The sequence below is a fragment of the Panthera leo genome, chromosome A2, assembly GCF_018350215.1.
Source record: "Panthera leo isolate Ple1 chromosome A2, P.leo_Ple1_pat1.1, whole genome shotgun sequence".
NCBI lineage: Eukaryota > Metazoa > Chordata > Mammalia > Carnivora > Felidae > Panthera > Panthera leo.
Genome location: NC_056680.1, coordinates 130,740,392 through 130,760,163, shown reverse-complemented (window position 1 = coordinate 130,760,163; position 19,772 = coordinate 130,740,392).

Sequence of the window (19,772 nt, the reverse complement as noted above, 5' to 3'; positions counted from 1 at the left end):
CCACCTCCACAAAAGCAGTTTTAACCTCAGAGCAATGAGGAGTGACATAGCAAACTGCTGCTAATGTCTGAATAACACAGGGCATTGAGCCAGGTAAAAACTTTCCCTTTTCAGAGGACTGAAGACTTTGATCCATGGACAGATTTGCTGAACTAGCTGAAACCTTGAAAGACTGAGCTAACTACTGCAGGAATAATGTAAGATAGTAGTAGAATGAGAGTTTATTAAAAGTAATTTAATTGTAGTATATACTATAATAATGTAAGACAACAACACATACTAGTAAATATTAAGAGATTGGTGCACTGTCAAAACTTATCTGTATTATGAAGAATACATCTTGTCTTAGACATGGTACTGTAAATGATAACTTGTTATTATGGCCTAAATAACATTTTGAAATAAGCGTTTTTTTCCTTTTCTTTATCTTACTGAAATAAAAATTACACTAAATTTAACCTTTAACTTCACTTTTTCAAGGCATGACTGAACAAGTATTCAACATTCTCTTCAATAACCTTTTCAAAGCAATCTAGACAATTTTCTTATATTTATTATCATTTTTTAATGCATTGAGGAACTTGTTTGGGAGATTTGTTCACAGAGATTTTTGCCAGTGGATTAGAATTTTCATCTCTCAGCATAACCAATGGATCCGCTTTTTAGAAACTATAACCCTGGGACATTTGAACCTGATCTTTGATTTTACATTTCTGGACATTCTCCAGATGACCAAGTAATTCTCTAAGAAATTTTAAATCTGGATTTTTTTTTGCCAATATAGAATATATTTGAAAGACTTGTTAATAGCAAATCCAATGTATCAGTAATTATATCTCAGCACCTAATAAATTCTTCCCAACAGAATTCAAACTTCTGAGAGTTCTTTTCTCCCTACTTCCCTCAGACCCCAGTTCTTTATCTCTTGAGTGTCTATAGGCATGGAAGTTCCACTGTGTTGAGCAGCAGGACTGGATATCTTAGACTGCAGCCACATTCTACAGACCATCAATAGAAATGTATGTAAAGGAGTAGAAAACAGCATTCAAAAAAATCTTTGCTGGTTTGAGTGGACATAGCCAAGATTTGGATGCCTCTCTTTGCAAGTCAAAATTTATGCCAGAAAGCTCTAATGAAAATTACTCTGCTTAACAAATCTACATGTAAAATCCTTCTAAACTCTGAATGAATTCATTCGCAACATGTGGAACATTTTTCATTTCTCTTTCTTCTTTGCAACATACATAATTAATTTAAGAAATTATGATTTAGGTCAGCCTATTATAAAGAGACAATTTAATGTAAGCAGTCTTTAAAACAGACCTGTTTCTAGTAACTTTTATTGCCCCTTCAAAAACATTAAAACAGTATCTGGAGTGGTTTAAAGCACAGCCTGTGATGTTGGGCTAGAAGCCTAGCACAGCCCCCAGCTACCACTAGCTGTGTATGATTTGGGTGAGTTACTGAACATCTTGAAGCATTGGTTCTCTTATCTCTAAAAAGAAGTCATAACAATAATAATTACCTCACTGGGCATTAGGGAAATCTGATGAATTAATGTGAGCAATAACCTTTCCCTAGTGCCCCACACAAGTAAGTGCTCAACAAACAACTGCTTATTGTCATGTTTGAAAGAAAGCTGCAGAATATTTTACTATATACTGCTCTGTTACCAAAATGTAACTGTGTAATTAATGTTGAATGGAAATTCTCCTATCAGTGAAGACTTCTGATATTTCTAGAATATAAAGCTGATTTTACTTCCTTTCATAAAATCCTTTTGTGATTTCCCATAATCTTGCTAATAATATGCAAACCCTTGTCATGCACGATACACAAATTCTCTCATCATCTTCTCCCTCCTTGCTCCACATTTCCTCAATTTTATCTACTACCACTTCTGGCCTCAATAAACCCAACAGTCCTACAAAACCACTCACAGCCCCTGAATATGCATGTCGTGCTGTTCAGGCCCCTGTACCTTTGCCTATGCTGTTTCTTCTGTCTTAATCTTATTTGTTTTAATTATAAGACATTAAAAGAATATCTTTTTTTTAAAAAATAAAAGCATGTGTTTATATGTCTGCCTCCATTAAGCTACGAGTTTACTGATTACAGGCATGGACTTTGTCCTGTTTACTATTTCTCCAGCAGAAAATATTCTGTTTGGTTCATGTACCTGCTCACTAAAATTTGTTTTAATGAGTGAATTACTGACCAAATGTATTCACTGACATTTTTACCAGTTTTCACCACCTCTGTTATTTCACCCTGATCCAAATTGTCTTTGCCTCCATTCTGGTTTCTCTGCATCCATCGGCTTTTCTAGAGTCTGTTCCAAACAAAGTAGCCTGTGATAACCAATAGCCTCCAACAGTTTCTATTTACTTCCAGAGAAAGTCCAAAGTCCTTACAATACTTTAAACAGCATGAAGAATCAGGGCACCATTGTCTCATGAACACTTTTTCCTCCTACTTTTATCCTCTACCACATCAGTATATCCATATAGTGCATTTCTTTAAACACAGTAAGTAAGCATGCACTTGCCTCAAGGCCTTTGCTCTATCTGGCAAGTCTTCACTCACCTATCTGTACAGTTCTTTACCTCACTTTGTGTGAGTCTTGCTCCAATATCAATTTATTTTAGAAACCCATCTGGTCACTACATATAAAATAATAACAACATATAAAATAATCCTACAACCAACAATCTTGCCCCAGCTTTCGCAATCCCATTATCTTCCTTCTGTACTTTTCTTCCTAGCACTCATCTCCATCTTATTTATATGCATATGTTTACTTCTGCATTTATTTATTGCTTGCCTTTCCCACTTGTATTTAACAATTGCAAAGTATGTATTTAATAAATTAATATTACATTTAGTGTTATGCCCATTGTAGAATAATATTCTCTTTTTCCTGGCTAATTAATAGTCTAGGTTTACCTTCAGCCACCCCTATTGCTTTTCTCTGCTTTCCTTAACAAGGAAAGAAGAAAACTTAGAATGTATGTTTTCCTTATGGCCAAAAATGAGAAATATATTTAAGTTGAAGAGCCATATTTAGGAGGTTATTCTGTGCATAGCATGGAGGCAGGGGGCCTAAGGAAACTTTATAAAGTAGGCAATTGGACTTTGAACCTCAGTTCTTTATTCTTATATACATTACCTTCCCCACTCATATCATCTGCCTTTCTCATTTCAAGTAGTCAGTACTTTGTCTTCTTTCTCCCCAATTTGGAATTCTGAGTGACTCTCCATTCTGATCACTGACCCCTTTCTTCTATATTAGACACTCTCAAGGAAGGGCTTCTTGCTTTCTTCCTACTGTAGAGACTTTTCTCATAAAGCATTAGAAACTCACGCAAGCTAAATCCTGAGAGGATTTGAATTTTGCCAGAGATTAAAGTCTTAAAATAGAAAACTGAAATTCGACTGTGGATTATGAAACACCAGCAGGAATGAGCAGAGGCTAAATTTTTTTTTATATTAAGTCTTGTTAACCCTGAAATAACACTTCTAAGAGGTCACTCCCCAATGCTAGGTCCTAGGCAAAACAGAAAACTAACCAACCTTCTCAAGAGTTGAGACCTAGCTTTTGTTAAATATCTAGAACTGGAAGAATATACAGCATGTAGTGGACACTATGTAGACATGTATTATTTCTTTAAAGATTTTTGTGACTTAGTTGTAATCTAATAAACTTGAAAAGAGATAGGGCACCTGAGTGGCTCAGTCAGTTGAGCGTCCAACTTCGGCTCAAGTCACGATCTCACGGTTCATGAGTTTGAGCCTCACATCAGGCTCTGTGCTAACAGCTCAGAGCCTGAGCCTGCTTCAGATTCTGTGTCTTCCTCTCTCTCTGCTCCTCCCCAGCTCACACTCTGTCTCTTTCTCTCTCTCTCAAAAATAAACATTAAAAAAAATTAGAAAGGGGAATTTTACAAGGTTTCTACAATTATAGTTTTACTAAATTGCTTGCTTTACAGCTTCCTTTCTATCTTCCCAATGTTTTTCATGTCTTTTCCTGGTCCAGAATGCCTAGCAATTTCTAAGTACGTAGACCATAATAAATTAACACCTTCTCCATGCCCCAAAAGGACATTTTTATAGAACTTTCAGAAGTTATTTCACATGGTTACCCAAGTTTCTCTTGGCCCTCAATAGAGAAGTTAAGTGATTCGCCCAAGGTCACAGAGCTGATGGGTGATAAAAGATGGATGAATCATATCCAATGACCATGAGGGAGGGTTCTTGGTGCTATATTATCCTCATATACAAGGATGATGTTACTGACCTACCATTGTCACACTCACATTTTAAGTTGCTATACTAATGACAATGATGGATTTGCTTTGATCCACCCATATATTCCTATCTTCATTCATGACCTACAGAGTATGTTGTTGTTTTTTTAAATATTCAATTAATTATGTAAGATCCAGCAATTACATAAGATGCAGGAGTGGCCAATTTTTAAATCTCTACAATAAGATTCTCTAACCAATTGATTGATTTTTAGAGAGAGAGTATGCAAGCAGGGAAGAGAGGCAGAGGGAGAGAGAAAATCTTAAGCAGACTCCATGCTCAGCACAGAGCCCAATCCAGGGCCCTATCCCACCATCCAAGGTGCATGACCTGAGCCGAATCAAGAGTCAGATGCTCAACTGACTGAGCCACCCAGGCACCCCTCTAGCCAGCTAATTTAAATAGAGACCTGTCATGGTGGACATCAATCAACAAGGCACCAAGTAATTAGCTCCAGGAATATTTATATAATGAGTCAGGCCTGGGCCTAAGTCTTGACAGGTGTTCAGTCTTATTTGTATTTTGGTAATGCTATTTGTTGTTGTCTAATGTTTTAATGTATTTTTATTACACAAAGGTTTCTTGGTGAAGGGCATGGATTTTTTAAAAGCAATTAGTAAATTATGAATCGTCTGATACACATTTTATGATGACTGAAGTGACCAAGTCAAAACTACATTTATGTATCATGTGTTTTTAAAACAAACATTTTATTTAATTATTTTTTATTTCTAATCCACTGAGAAATCTAAGAAAAAAGCATGAAGGGACATAGGAACAGAAGCAGAAAAGGGCAATCAATGTTAAAAGACTTGGACTGGATTACTGAACAAAAAGCATTTGGACTGAATCACTGAACAAACCAGAGGTACATCTTTTTCCTTTCCTAATCCTCCCTTTGCACTTGCCATTTGGTAATGTGGATCACTACTATCACATTAACCCCTGTGGGTTATAAGTGGTATCAGCAGGCTGAATTAAATTTCTATTAAATGCATTTGGAGATTTGTGTCATATGTCTTCAGTTGCAGTTAGATATATACCTGTGTAATTTGGGGAGGTAAGGATCAAAATGGTCCTGAATATGTTTTTACTTTAGGTAATGAATTATAGACAGGATATGTATTTGTTTAACCAGATCTTAATAAATTCTCAAAATGCAAGAATCACATAGAATATTTGGAGGAGGAATAGTAATACCAATACTCAAAATAAATCGCTACATGTTTTTCTTTATTATTCTCTGTTCTCTTTACATTCAGAAATCAGGAGGAGATTAACAGTCTACAAGTACATTTTTTGATCATTGGTAAAAGATAACTTCAAATTAAGCCAAGCTGTTCTTTTCTTACTCCTATGGTACTTAGTTGACATGTCGCCTGACACATCATGTATTAGAACCTCTTTAGGAGATGACATTGTAGAGGAGACTAAGCATTGAACACTGTAAAACAGTGTTTTAAAAAGTGTGTTCTGTGGCGCCTGGGTGTCTCAGTCTGTTAAGCGTCCGACTTCGGCTTAGGTCATGATCTCATGTCTCATGGCTTCAAGCCCTGCATCCAACTGTGCGCTGACAGCTCAGGGCCTGGAGCCTGCTTCAGATTCTGTGTCTCCCTCTCTCTCTGCCCCCTCCCCAACTCATACTCTGTCTCTCTCGCTCTCAAAAATAAATAAACATTTAAAAAAAAGTGTGTTCTGAGGAGCAACAACAGAATTACTGGAGTGGTTATTAAAGTGCCAATTTCTGGGTCCCAGACTACGCCTCCTGAATCAGATTTTCCAAGGCCAGAACCCAAAAACCTGACTTTTCAGTAAGCTCCAGAGTAAATCACATGCTAGAGAATTAGTGACTTACTGGAGGCTAATTTCTAACTCTCATACAGCTCATTCCCTTGGTGAGAAGTAAAAAAAAAAAAAAAATGAGAATGGAAAAGTTGGTAAAGAAATAAAAAAGCAATTGATCATTGATCTCATATAGCAGAGATAACTTCCCCTACACAGTTTTAGTTTTGCTTTGTGTAGATCATGAGTCTACACGAATGTGTTTTAAAAACTGTATTTTTCCTGAATTTGTAATCTAAATTCCTAGCTGTGAAAATAATTAATTTTTAATTGGGATAATTCACCAAATTATATCTTGAGTTAGTGTAACATAAATCCTTAGACTGAGTTAGGATGAATTTAAACAGTGTGTACAATAAGAACAAAAAAATGGTATGAAGGGGAAAGAGAAGGAGGTAGAAAGAGATATAGATGAAAGCAGATGAGTAACTCTTCTTGGAAATCTACTTCACACCTACCTGGCAAGAGATTATAGAGTATCATTTTCCAAGAATGAAACAGTCCTCTTAAATATTTTTCCATATTAGACAAAGGGATTATGCAAAGGAAAATAGTACCTATGTGCCTCTGAGATGGGGGTGGCCAGAAAATATTTAATAGGATGAAACATTCCACTAACCCTAAGCAATGACTGTAATAAAACCTTGGCACTTATGAATTTAACATTCATGATTTTCACTATTGTAGAGTGACCTGGGCTCCTGGCATGCAGTAATCTGTAATTTTGATGAGGCACAATTTGAACTGCATGTGTTGAAAGGATAGGACGTCAGAGGGAGTCCTTCAGTCTGTCAGGGCACCTGGGCAGTAGCCTGGCAGTGGAGATGTGACCACTGTTACATATGTGCAATAAGGCTTATGCATCATCTCCCACCACCCAAAAGTTAGATTTTAGAGCTGTTGATAGAAGTAGGGAAAAAGTCAAAAAGTCAAAGAAACAGACATTTTTGAAAAGGCAGAATTTTAAAATTAAAGAATGGCGTATCATTGATAAGAAGAAACTCAGTTTATGCTCCTTATGAAAGAGTATAACATAATGGTTAAGCCCATGAACTTTGAAACTAGACTTCTTGAATTCTAATCAAATGGATTTCTAATAAAGTCCCAGCAGTGCCTGCCTCAGTTTTCTCATCTGTCAAGTGAGGGGTAATTATAGTGTTGTTCTCAAAGGATTATCATGAGGGTTGAAATTAGTAAGTATTTATAAAGGGCTTACAACCGTACTATATCAATGTTTGTTTAAACAAATTTCAGTAAAATTAGCATATTGTTTCAGGGTATGTTCAAGCCAGGAGAGACAGAGCTCATCAAGTGAGAAAGTCTTAGCAACATGTGAAAAGACCTTTTGCATAAAAGGCATGTGTACCTGGATGGAAATACAACTTCTAGGAAAGCCAGGACTGTATAAACAATACTGCTTTGTGATTCTGGAAAATTTTTTACAGGAGCATCATGTCTGAAAAGTAAACACCCACTATATTGAGCTGATAAAACAATAAATGATTTCAATGGGGGAAAGCTTCGCGTGAATATGGAAACAACTTCATCTAATACGTAACTGATTTAAAAAAATAATGAAGGATATCTGCCTGAGGACTCATAGAAGCTTTATTTTCCTGTAGTAACATCATCTATAAGACAGGCATATTTGTCTTGATCTTCCTTTTTTCACTTTGTCAAGTGTATTCCTTGGCAGTTGGCAAGTAAATGAGCAAAACCATAATCATAACTTCTCTGTATATAGTCCATTTCCTCAAAAAGCTGTATGAGCATAAAACATACATTCTCCTCCTATATCCTGCCAGAATGTCAGTGAGGCTGGCCTTCAAATAGGACTCTGGTGCATTCCAATTTACAGATAAGCATTACTTATTGTTGGGAATGCACTGTAAGGATGAAGAATGCAGGAACTGCACTGTTAGGAAGAATAAAGCAGCTTTCAAAGAATGGTGACATCACCCAGCAAACTTGCTGTCACTAGAATGAAATACATGGGAGAAGTTCAATTAAACTCACAGTCTGAAAGGTAATTTAAAGGCCTCTTTCTCCAGATTGGTGTGCATAAATGCCCAATTTTCATTCTTATCTTTGCTAGGATCAGTAACATCAAATACATAAATAGAATTGGCAACTAACAGCTTCATTTGTTCAGGGCAGAATCTTTCTATGATTCTATACTCACAAACCACTCCACCCCCATGTCAAACTGCAATTTCCCTTGCAAGTAATTCACCTTAAGATAATTATCTCCCTGCAGTTGTGTTTAAATTCCAGTTTTAACAGGTGCATGTGGCTGGTTCTAAAAAAAAAAAAAAATTGTAACTTGAGATATAAATGATACATGGTAGCTGATCTCACTTATCTTCATAACAAAGTATCTCATTGTTCTTTACAAAGAAAAATAAATGTCATATGAGACCAGTTACCCTAGATTTTCCTCAGTAGTCATCGGATGCTTGCTATTACTACTCTTCTCTGGAACCAAAATACTTTTAGGAAATTATACTGAATGACATACAATCAGGAGGTATGATTGTATACATTCAATGCCCTCCATGGCTAAAACTGCCCTCCATGGCTAAATTCCTGTTGCCACTTCTATGCAGTTAAATGATTAGCCAATGGCTAATGGCTACCAGCTCACTGGGCTGTCGGCTGCCCACCTGGTTCCACCACTGCCAGTGATGTGCTGCTCTGAAACACCAAAATGGCAGCTGCCATCTTGTCCTTTGAGATTTAAGTAAAATTCAAGGTTAAATGTAATGCCTTCTCTACGTTTCTGAGCATTTCAGGGACCTAAATTTTCATTGCAATTTCCTGCTCTGAATTTCTTCAGTTCCCAGTGGATTCTAAGTCTTTGATCTTGCAGCCATTCTCTTCCTGGAATCTGCTCTGTGAAGGCCTAGAGAATTTAGGCCTTTCTCTGATTTATCCCAACCTATTCACCCTTCACTAGAGATAATCACATGGAGCACTCAAGGTCTGGAGCACAAGGATTTTTTATTTTTTGTTTATATATTTATATTACATATAAATATACATATATATGTTATATATATTTAGTAATTAGTAAAAGTTTATTGTGCATACACAAAAAAGACAGTTTGCAAAACCAGGAGCACTGAAAACAAAAATGTTTTATATATATATTTTAGAGAGAGAAAGAGACAGAGAGAAAGAGAGAGAGAGAGAGAACAAGCAGGGGAGAGAGGCAGAGGAAGAGAGACAATCTTAAGTGGGCTCCACACTTAATGCAAAGCCCGACATGGGGCTCCATCTCACCACCCTGGAATCATGACATGAGCTGAAATCAAGAATCAGATGTTCACCCACTGAGCCACCCAGGTGCCCCAATTAGACCCTGCTCAGCTTCTGCTCTTTTCACCTTGTAGACACCCTTTATTTATTATGTATAGTAACTGAGCCAACCATTGTCAACTCACTCCATGGTCTGATACCAGATGTCTGCAAATCCTGCTAAAGTAAGGGTCCTCGGCTCTGGCCCTCATTGTTCACTCAGTAGCACAGAGGAACCAATGAATGGTTTGAGGTTTTACAATTTTCTTTTTCCCATAATAGTCTCTGTGCATGCTTCCTTAACACTCACACTCTTGTGTATATTCAAATCCTATCATTCACACTGGGGTTATTAAGTCACACTCTCTGGGGCCAGTTGGACTAACACAGTAATTTGACTCCTTTTATTTACCTGTTGAGTCTGTTAAAAAAATATTTGAGATGGTCCAAAACTAATTAAATGAATCAACCAAACAGCTAATTTGGTCTGTTTGTCTTTCTCCTAGCCTCCCTTCCTTCCTTCTTGCCATGATGGCTACAAACCAATTTGCAAAAAAATCATTCTACTTTGTGATAGAGAAGGAAATCTGGGTCATATAAATTTATACCTATAATTTTAAAGCTCCCAGATCCCTTCAAGAGTATTACTGTTAATATTTTTCTCTAAATGCATAAAGCCTAGAGTTGGATATTGTGTTATGTATCTTTGTGAATTGAACTTTAATCTCTAAGTCCAAATAGGTAAAATAGAATCTGAATTGTTCATGAATACAAATAAAGTATTCAAGATTGCACATAAATTAAATGTCTTATACCCTTCGTTTGCCCAGGTCATGGACAATAAAATAGGGTCACAATTACACAGGCAAAAATAATATTCTCTAGTTCTACTTCAGTTTGCTTGATAAAAAAAACTCCAGGCCTCTCAAATCCCTTCTAAATAATTCTGAAGTCATGTCTTACCTTTGTTCTCAGCAGCCACCAGACAGGGAATATTTTTATCCTTTCCTGCTCAGGCCTTGCTTCCTAAAGCAATGGCTGCTGTTGAGGATCCCAATGTTAGAAACAAAGGTGTCACGATTTGTGCCTGGACTCCTTGCTCTGTTTTATTGTTTCTCAATTTCAAATGTAGATAAGCATGGTTTCCTGTTCAGACGTCTGTCATCTGTCCTCAAACAGTACCCCTTCTCTGATCTTGAAGTGAATCTTTATGACATAGTCGACAAGTAAGGTTTATTGCCTTATGCTTTTTCTCTCTTAGTGTGATTTTAGTAAAGCAGTTCTTTTTAAATTCTCAAATGTAATTTCCTCTCTCTCAGACACACAGTGCATTACAGGCTGGGATCCAAGTACAGATGTTATACTCACCTCCAACTGGTTCACTGCTTACCTTTCTCCTTATTTAGGTAAGTCCTATGCCTTTCAGAGCTCCCCAGAGATCCTTCCCCTCCATGAGACTTTAAAAATGCCCAGACCTTGAATCAATATAGCAAAGACTCAAGCCCAGCTTCAGCAGATTTGTCAACAGGTAGGTATAGGAGAGGGCAGAATAGAAGCTAGAGATCAAGTCTTTCACTTACCCTAAGTCTCTAAATTTCTAAGTCTTGGAAAGAAGAAAGCTATTTTTGATTCTTTCCCTCACCCTATCCCTCATTTCTTTCTTTCTGATTATCTGTGCTGCAGGGTACTGGCTTTTACATACTTTATCCAAAAAGTAGGGATAGGTACTAAACAAAACCTGATCAGGAGAAAAAGGTACTAAGTCAGGATTAAAATTCTGAACCTGAGGAGCACAGAGGGTCTTCATAAACAACTTTGCTGTAGTTTCAGTTCATGGTAACAGCCCTGCAGTTTAAAGGAATCTGTATGTTTAAAACCATGTGTTAGTGATTCGTAGATAATCACTATTTTTTAATTTCCACATTAACATTGGTATCTCGTAAGAATGTAGGTGAAGGTGACAGAATAAATAAAAATAAAATATCATCTGTGCAGGATATTTTTAACCCCTTAAAATTACTCCCGAAATACAAGATAGCATTTGACTTCCATTATTGCCAGGCTCTGGGGTGAATGGCTAGAAGGGCTAATTGCCTTCTTCCTCACCCCTTTGCCTTTTGCAATGGAACGAACTTCTTCTGAGAACTGCAAGCCATCTGGCATGCTGCCCTCCTTAAGGTTAAAGTGGATCCTTAACTGTCAGGTACTGACTGGTGGGTTTGAAGCTAGGTGACATTTTGAACAAATTAAAAGGTGATCTGCTAATGCACACCTTTCATACAGGTTTTTGAATTGTTTCTTTTTATTCTTTTTGATTTCTCCCTAAATATTATGTTTCTTTTGATCTACTCTGAGGAGAGTTTTTCTTCCTAGGGTCTCTTGATTACCTGTCCACAACCTCCCCCTTCAAATGAACCCTCAGATTAAGTCTTGACTACCTTTAGCACTGTGAACTTAGATAAAATGGTGAGAAGGGGAAGTTGCCTAGAATTAAAGCTTTCAAAATGCTTCTTCACATCACCTTGGCACCATTATGGCCTATTTAAACCATGGAAATTATGTGTATCACTGAAATGTATCTATTTTTCTTCTTTACTGTCAATATGTATTGTAAATGTATTTAAGTAAGTAAATGTCAGAATTATAGAAATGTTTATACTTTTTCATTCTTTTCTGTTTTCCTCTTGGCAGTCTAACAGGTGTGGTCTCTCCACATTTACAACATTCCTGCTTTTTTCTTAAGAGTCCCAAGAGACTATAGTGGAGTCTGTGTCTAACCACACCTAAACAAGTGATAGATTAAAAGACAAATATTATCAGTTGTTTGGATACCTTGTTTACTCTTGCCAAAACTAACTGATTAAATGGCTACGTATTTAAGAGAAAAAAAGAGGTAAAGTTAAAACAAAGTTAAGAGAGTAATAAAGGACTCATTTTTCATTTCCAAACATTGGTCTATATAGATAGGCAATGTTGAATGTGTCAAAAGATTATGCCTATGTAACATCTTTCAAATGCTAATCAAGGGATTATATGCATATTCTATTATTTGTATGTTCAGGAGGCAAAGGATATTGTCTACACATTATGTGCTTTTGTCAATGTCATTAAAAGTAATCTCTTCCTTGGGGCGCCTGGGTGGCTCAGTCGGTTAAGCGTCCGACTTCAGCTCAGGTCACGATCTCGCGGTCCGTGAGTTCGAGCCCCGTGTCGGGCTCTGGGCTGATGGCTCAGAGCCTGGAGCCTACTTTGGATTCTGTGTCTCCCTCTCTCTCTGCCCCTCCCCCGTTCATGCTCTGTCTCTCTCTGTCTCAAAAATAAATAAACGTTAAAAAAAATTTTTAAAAAAAGTAATCTCTTCCTATTCACTTAACATGACTACTAATTTCAGGTAGTTAGATAATAACTATTGTATCCTATATGAAACTCTTGTATAAAAGATACACAGATTTTAAAGTGTATGAGTAAGAGTAACTTTACAGAGGAGAAACCTGGTAGACAACCCCTTAACCAAGTAAAAAGTCATTTTGATAGCACCTCCACAGGGTGTGACGACACGAGCACATCATGTCTGTGGTATTCTTCCCCAAACTCTGCAACTTCAGTCTATTCATGAGAAAACATCAGGCAAACCTAAACTGAAGGACATTCTACAAAATACTTGATCTCTACTCCTCAGAAGTATCAAGTTCATGAAAGACAAGGAAAGAGCAAGAGACAGTCACAGATCAGAACAGACTAAGAACACATGATGCCTAAATGCAATGTGGTATCCTTTGTACCCAGAAAAATAACATTACCAGAAGAACTGTGGAAATTTAAATGAAGGCTATAGTTTGGTTTGTAATATCATACCAACATTCATTTCTTAGTTTTTTGTTTTTTTTTTATAAATGTACTGAAGAAATATAAGAAGTTAACAAAAGGAAACTGGGTGAAGGGTATACAGAAACATTCTGTGCTATCCTTGCAACTCTTCTATAAAGCTAAAATTATTTTGAAAGAAAAAGTTTATCTAAAAATGAACTTGTAACTCTGAGAGCTTATTTATAAGTTTGTTAATTCAACATACTTAAATAAAATAGAGCAGAGCAAGAAGTTCCATTCTGGTATATAGCTATATCTAAAGATCGTTATCTATATTTATATCTGTATCTGCATCTAAATATAGAGATAGGCACACACAAATACTCACACATACACATAAGCACACATACACATAAGCACACATACACATTAGCTTTCTCAGTAAGGATAAGATGACAGGGATGAGAAGTGTATTCTGGTTTACTGTAGACAATAAGATGCACAGAAACTATCAAGTCCCAATGAAATCTGGGATTTGTTTAATATTCATATCTCTTTCTCTCCTAAGCCCATTAGCTCACTTCTCCATAATGCATCAGTTCATAGTGACATCTATAAAAGTGTTTCTTGCCAGTTTGTTCCTTCTAAAATTCTTACTCCTTTTCCCATCTGGCTTTGCAAATACATAAAATATCTGTGTTGCATCACATTATTTAAAGCAGCCTCCAATGATATACAGTGACTTCAAGCGTGGCTTAACGGTTCCAATATCTGATGCAAATGGCTTCTTTAATACTCCTCAGATCAAGCCACCCAACTTTGGGCCTAACTGTTGTTTATCATCATCTGTGTAGCAGTCTGCTCTACTTTTCTTCCGTCTGTTCAGGCTTAGGCAAGCTTACTGTTGAGCAATTGCATTCCTTACTATTGCCAAAACAGGTTTTATTTTATGTAATTTTACACAGCCAAACTGCTCCCCTGACAGTAGCCACCCTGCTAGATGCAAGCTCATCAAGCTCACTGGTAATAGCATCCGAGGAAATATAGTCAAGAATCATTTAAGTGTTGACGTCAGGAAACAAAGAAACAAACTTTCAGGGTATATGTTTCTGATTGTTTACCATCCAGGACTGGATGACCAATTCAAAAAAGTAGAGGTATCTTTTGATCTTCTATGATATTTATTCAGTGAAATTTAAAATGCCATTAAGTAAGTGATCTTGACCATAAGTGCCATACATCTACCTATGCTTTGGGACTATGAAATTGTAATGTTTTTTAAGAAGACATACAAATCTCTTGATAAATATCAAGTTGAGTCTGTGTGTGTGTGTGTGTGTGTGTGTGTGTGTGTGTGTGCGCGCGCGCGCGCGCGTGTGCACACACGTGCACGAGCACCCCTCTCTCTTTTTGGACAGAGGATGGAAGTGACTGCTCACTTTTTGCATTACACTTTGAAACTTTCAAAATGATTTGGTAATATGTATATAGGCATACAAAGAATTTGGGAATAAAATATTTTCAGAATTTAGCAAATGACTAGCAGCTCTGAGAGAACATATTGATGTATAGATACTCTGTTGTACTAATGATATTTAAAGGAAGAAATATGGAATAATCTCACTTTCTTCTCTGAGACAGGGAAGGAGACTCCACTTTATTCATATTTTTTCTTTAACAAGATGTAGTAATAAGTGTGAGATCAGAAAAAATATAGTGTTGTCATCTGTAAAATATTATTCTTTCCCTTTGTCTACATCATATCTGAAAATAATCATGCTGTACATGTCATTTGTTTTGTATTTTGTCTCACATTTATACTTAAATTCTCATATAAGAGATTTTATACTTAGAATCTCATTTTATGTTGATAATAAAAATATAATTCAGACAAATAAACCAATGATAACATAAATTTCATCAAAATGAACATATGATACTTTATATATGACTCAATAACTTTCTGGGAGAACACAGAAATATTTCCATGGGCACAGATTCTCAATCTTAGGGTAAACGCTCATGTAACTGGAAGGCAGAATAAGAAATACAGCAGGGATGTTCTTGTGGAAGAGAATGTCCCAGCAGTGTGTGCTCTTACTGAGTTGGCCTATCTTACCCAAAGGAAGTGAGCTAAAATGGGAATGGTGTACCCAATACATTATTCATTAACAGGGAGCACTTCCTCTCCATCTATGCCAAAAGCAGAACCAACCAATCTGCCTGCCATTCTTTGCTATGCCTTTAGAAGGAAACAGAAGCAAAGTACTCATCAGTCCTATAAAGAAATCATATAAAAGATTTCTTTAAGGACATAATGTAAAGCAATTGGGGAATTAGCATTATATAAAAGAAGCTTAATATGGATAATTTTGTGATGCAGAGATCACATTAGAGTATGAAAGTGAATACTTTTATTATACTATTGGTCCATGTGGCACACAGATGGCTAGAGTCCAACAATGTTTTAAGCTCACATTGGAGTAAGAAAACGAATATTTCTATTATACTATTTATTATTGATTAATACAACAGAGATAGCTAGTGTTCACCAAAATGATGCTCCCCTTCCATATGGAAGATTCAGTATTATGAGCCACTGACTCACCTAGGAACTACATTTCCCTGATTCCCCTTTAATGTAACAACCATATACCTAGTTCTCACCAGTAGATGTGGGAAAATATGTTTGTCACATTCATGCTAGAATCTTTTAAAAGCAAATGTTAATTTTCCACTGTCTCTTTGTTTTTGACCTAAGAGCCCCAAGGGATGTCAAAATCACAAGACGGAGGGGCTCTTGGTTCCAGAATTACCACATGTAAGAAACTTCCTCCTCACCACGAACATTGATAGAACTATTAAGTTTGTGGGAAATAAATTTTCATCACATCAAAACTAAATTAGGGGTTAGTTGTTCAGCAACTAGCATTATCCCATATTACACAGTTGGTCCATTATCACATGAAAATAGAGAAGTAGAAAGAATATCATCAATAATTATGCCTTACAAAGGCATCAGATTAAAGGAGATACAACAAATAAAAGACTAGCTCTCTTAGCCGAGTTTGGGTTTTTATACCTGATATTCTAAGTAGAAGAAAATTAGCAGACCCGAAAAACACTCAAAAAGAATGTTCTTTCTGAGACAGAAAAGATAACCAAACATGAAGTTTTTAAAGGAAATAAATTAGTTACATTAGAAATAATGGTTCCCTATACTATGAAAAATTATATGCCAACAAACTGGACAACCTGGAAGAAATGGACAAATTCCTAAACACCCACACTCTTCCAAAACTCAATCAGGAGGAAATAGAAAGCTTGAACAGACCCATAACCAGCGAAGAAATTGAATCGGTTATCAAAAATCTCCCAACAAATAAAAGTCCAGGACCAGATGGCTTCCCAGGGGAGTTCTACGAGACGTTTAAAGCAGAGATAATACCTATCCTTCTCAAGCTATTCCAGGAAATAGAAAGGGAAGGAAAACTTCCAGACTCATTCTATGAAGCCAGTATCACTTTGATTCCTAAACCAGACAGAGACCCAGTAAAAAAAGAGAACTACAGGCCAATATCCCTGATGAATATGGATGCAAAAATTCTCAATAAGATACTAGCAAATCGAATTCAACAGCATATAAAAAGAATTATTCACCATGATCAAGTGGGATTCATTCCTGGGCTGAAGGGCTGGTTCAACATTCGCAAATCAATCAACGTGATACATCACATTAATAAAAAAAAAGAGAAGAACCATATGATCCTGTCAATCGATGCAGAAAAGGCCTTTGACAAAATCCAGCACCCTTTCTTAATAAAAACCCTTGAGAAAGTCGGGATAGAAGGAACATACTTAAACATCATAAAAGCCATTTATGAAAAGCCCACAGCTAACATCATCCTCAATGGGGAAAAACTGAGAGCTTTTTCCCTGAGATCAGGAACACGACAGGGATGCCCACTCTCACCGCTGTTGTTTAATATAGTGTTGGAAGTTCTAGCATCAGCAATCAGACAACAAAAGGAAATCAAAGGCATCAAAATTGGCAAAGATGAAGTCAAGCTTTCGCTTTTTGCAGATGACATGATATTATACATGGAAAATCCAATAGACTCCACCAAAAGTCTGCTAGAACTGATACATGAATTCAGCAAAGTTGCAGGATACAAAATCAATGCACAGAAATCAGTTGCATTCTTATACACTAACAATGAAGCAACAGAAAGACAAATAAAGAAACTGATCCCATTCACAATTGTACCAAGAAGCATAAAATACCTAGGAATAAATCTAACCAAAGATGTAAAAGATCTGTATGCTGAAAACTATAGAAAGCTTATGAAGGAAATTGAAGAAGATATAAAGAAATGGAAAGACATTCCCTGCTCATGGATTGGAAGAATAAATATTGTCAAAATGTCAATACTACCCAAAGCTATCTACACATTCAATGCAATCCCAATCAAAATTGCACCAGCATTCTTTTCGAAACTAGAACAAACAATCCTAAAATTCATATGGAACCACAAAAGGCCCTGAATAGCCAAAGTAATTCTGAAGAAGAAGACCAAAGCAGGAGGCATCACAATCCCAGACTTTAGCCTCTACTACAAAGCTGTCATCATCAAGACAGCATGGTATTGGCACAAAAACAGACACATAGACCAATGGAATAGAATAGAAACCCCAGAACTAGACCCACAAACGTATGGCCAACTCATCTTTGACAAAGCAGGAAAGAACATCCAATGGAAAAAAGACAGTCTCTTTAACAAATGGTGCTGGGAGAACTGGACAGCAACATGCAGAAGGTTGAAACTAGACCACTTTCTCACACCATTCACAAAAATAAACTCAAAATGGATAAAGGACCTGAATGTGAGACAGGAAACCATCAAAACCCTAGAGGAGAAAGCAGGAAAAGACCTCTCTGACCTCAGCCGTAGCAATCTCTTACTCGACACATCCCCAAAGGCAAGGGAATTAAAAGCAAAAATGAATTACTGGGACCTTATGAAGATAAAAAGCTTCTGCACAGCAAAGGAAACAACCAACAAAACTAAAAGGCAACCAATGGAATGGGAAAAGATATTTGCAAATGACATATTGGACAAAGGGCTAGTATCCAAAATCTATAAAGAGCTCACCAAACTCCACACCTGAAAAACAAATAACCCAGTGAAGAAATGGGCAGAAAACATGAATAGACACTTCTCTAAAGAAGACATCCAGATGGCCAACAGGCACATGAAAAGATGCTCAACGTCGCTCCTTATCAGGGAAATACAAATCAAAACCACACTCAGATATCACCTCACACCAGTCAGAGTGGCCAAAATGAACAAATCAGGAGACTATAGATGCTGGAGAGGATGTGGAGAAACGGGAACCCTCTTGCACTGTTGGTGGGAATGCAAATTGGTGCAGCCGCTCTGGAAAGCAGTGTGGAGGTTCCTCAGAAAATTAAAAATACACCTACCCTATGACCCAGCAATAGCACTGCTAGGAATTTACCCAAGGGATACAGGAGTACTGATGCATAGGGGCACTTGTACCCCAATGTTTATAGCAGCACTCTCAACAATAGCCAAATTATGGAAAGAGCCTAAATGTCCATCAACTGATAAATGGATAAAAAAATTGTGGTTTATATACACAATGGAATACTATGTAGCAATGAGAAAGAATGAAATATGGCCTTTTGTAGCAACGTGAAAGGAACTGGAGAGAGTGATGCTAAGTGGAATAAGCCATACAGAGAAAGACAGATACCATATGGTTTCACTCTTATGTGGATCCTCAGAAACTTAACAGAAACCCATGGGGGAGGGGAAGGAAAAAAAAAAAAAAGAGGTTAGAGTGGGAGAGAGCCAAAGCATAAGAGACTGCTAAAAACTGAGAACGAACTGAGGGTTGATGGGGGGTGGGAGGGAGGGGAGGGTGGGTGATGGGTATTGAGGAGGGCACCTTTTGGGATGAGCACTGGGTGTTGTATGGAAACTAATTTGACAATAAATTTCATATATTGGAAAAAAAAAAGAAATAATGGTTCCCTACTCATTAGAAAATTTTCTAAAGACAAAGATAATAGAGAAGAATTACAGAAGAAAAACCAAACCTACAGTGATTTGCCTATATGTGCATCCCTACAGATTTCACTCCCTACACTCATATATTTCCAAGGCTGAGAGAGGTGTGCAATGTAAAAGGGCAGGGAATCATTCACACTCCTCTTAAATTCTCTCAATCTTAGTCAAAGACACCGTACTTCTCTGTTAAAGTATCAGTTCATCAGTGAAGCATTCCTAATTTCTCCATATGTTCCCTCCCCCTGTCCACTTTGGGCTCTTTTGGCATCCACAGAACTTTGTGTAAGCCTCCATTCAGCACTAATGAATTATGGGTGGGCTGTTTCTCTAGGAGTGCTCTCTCACCCAGCAGTACTGTCACCCAGCAGCTTGAGGACAGAGGCCTTGTCTTATTCTTCTCTGTATCCCCAAGAGTCATTTATT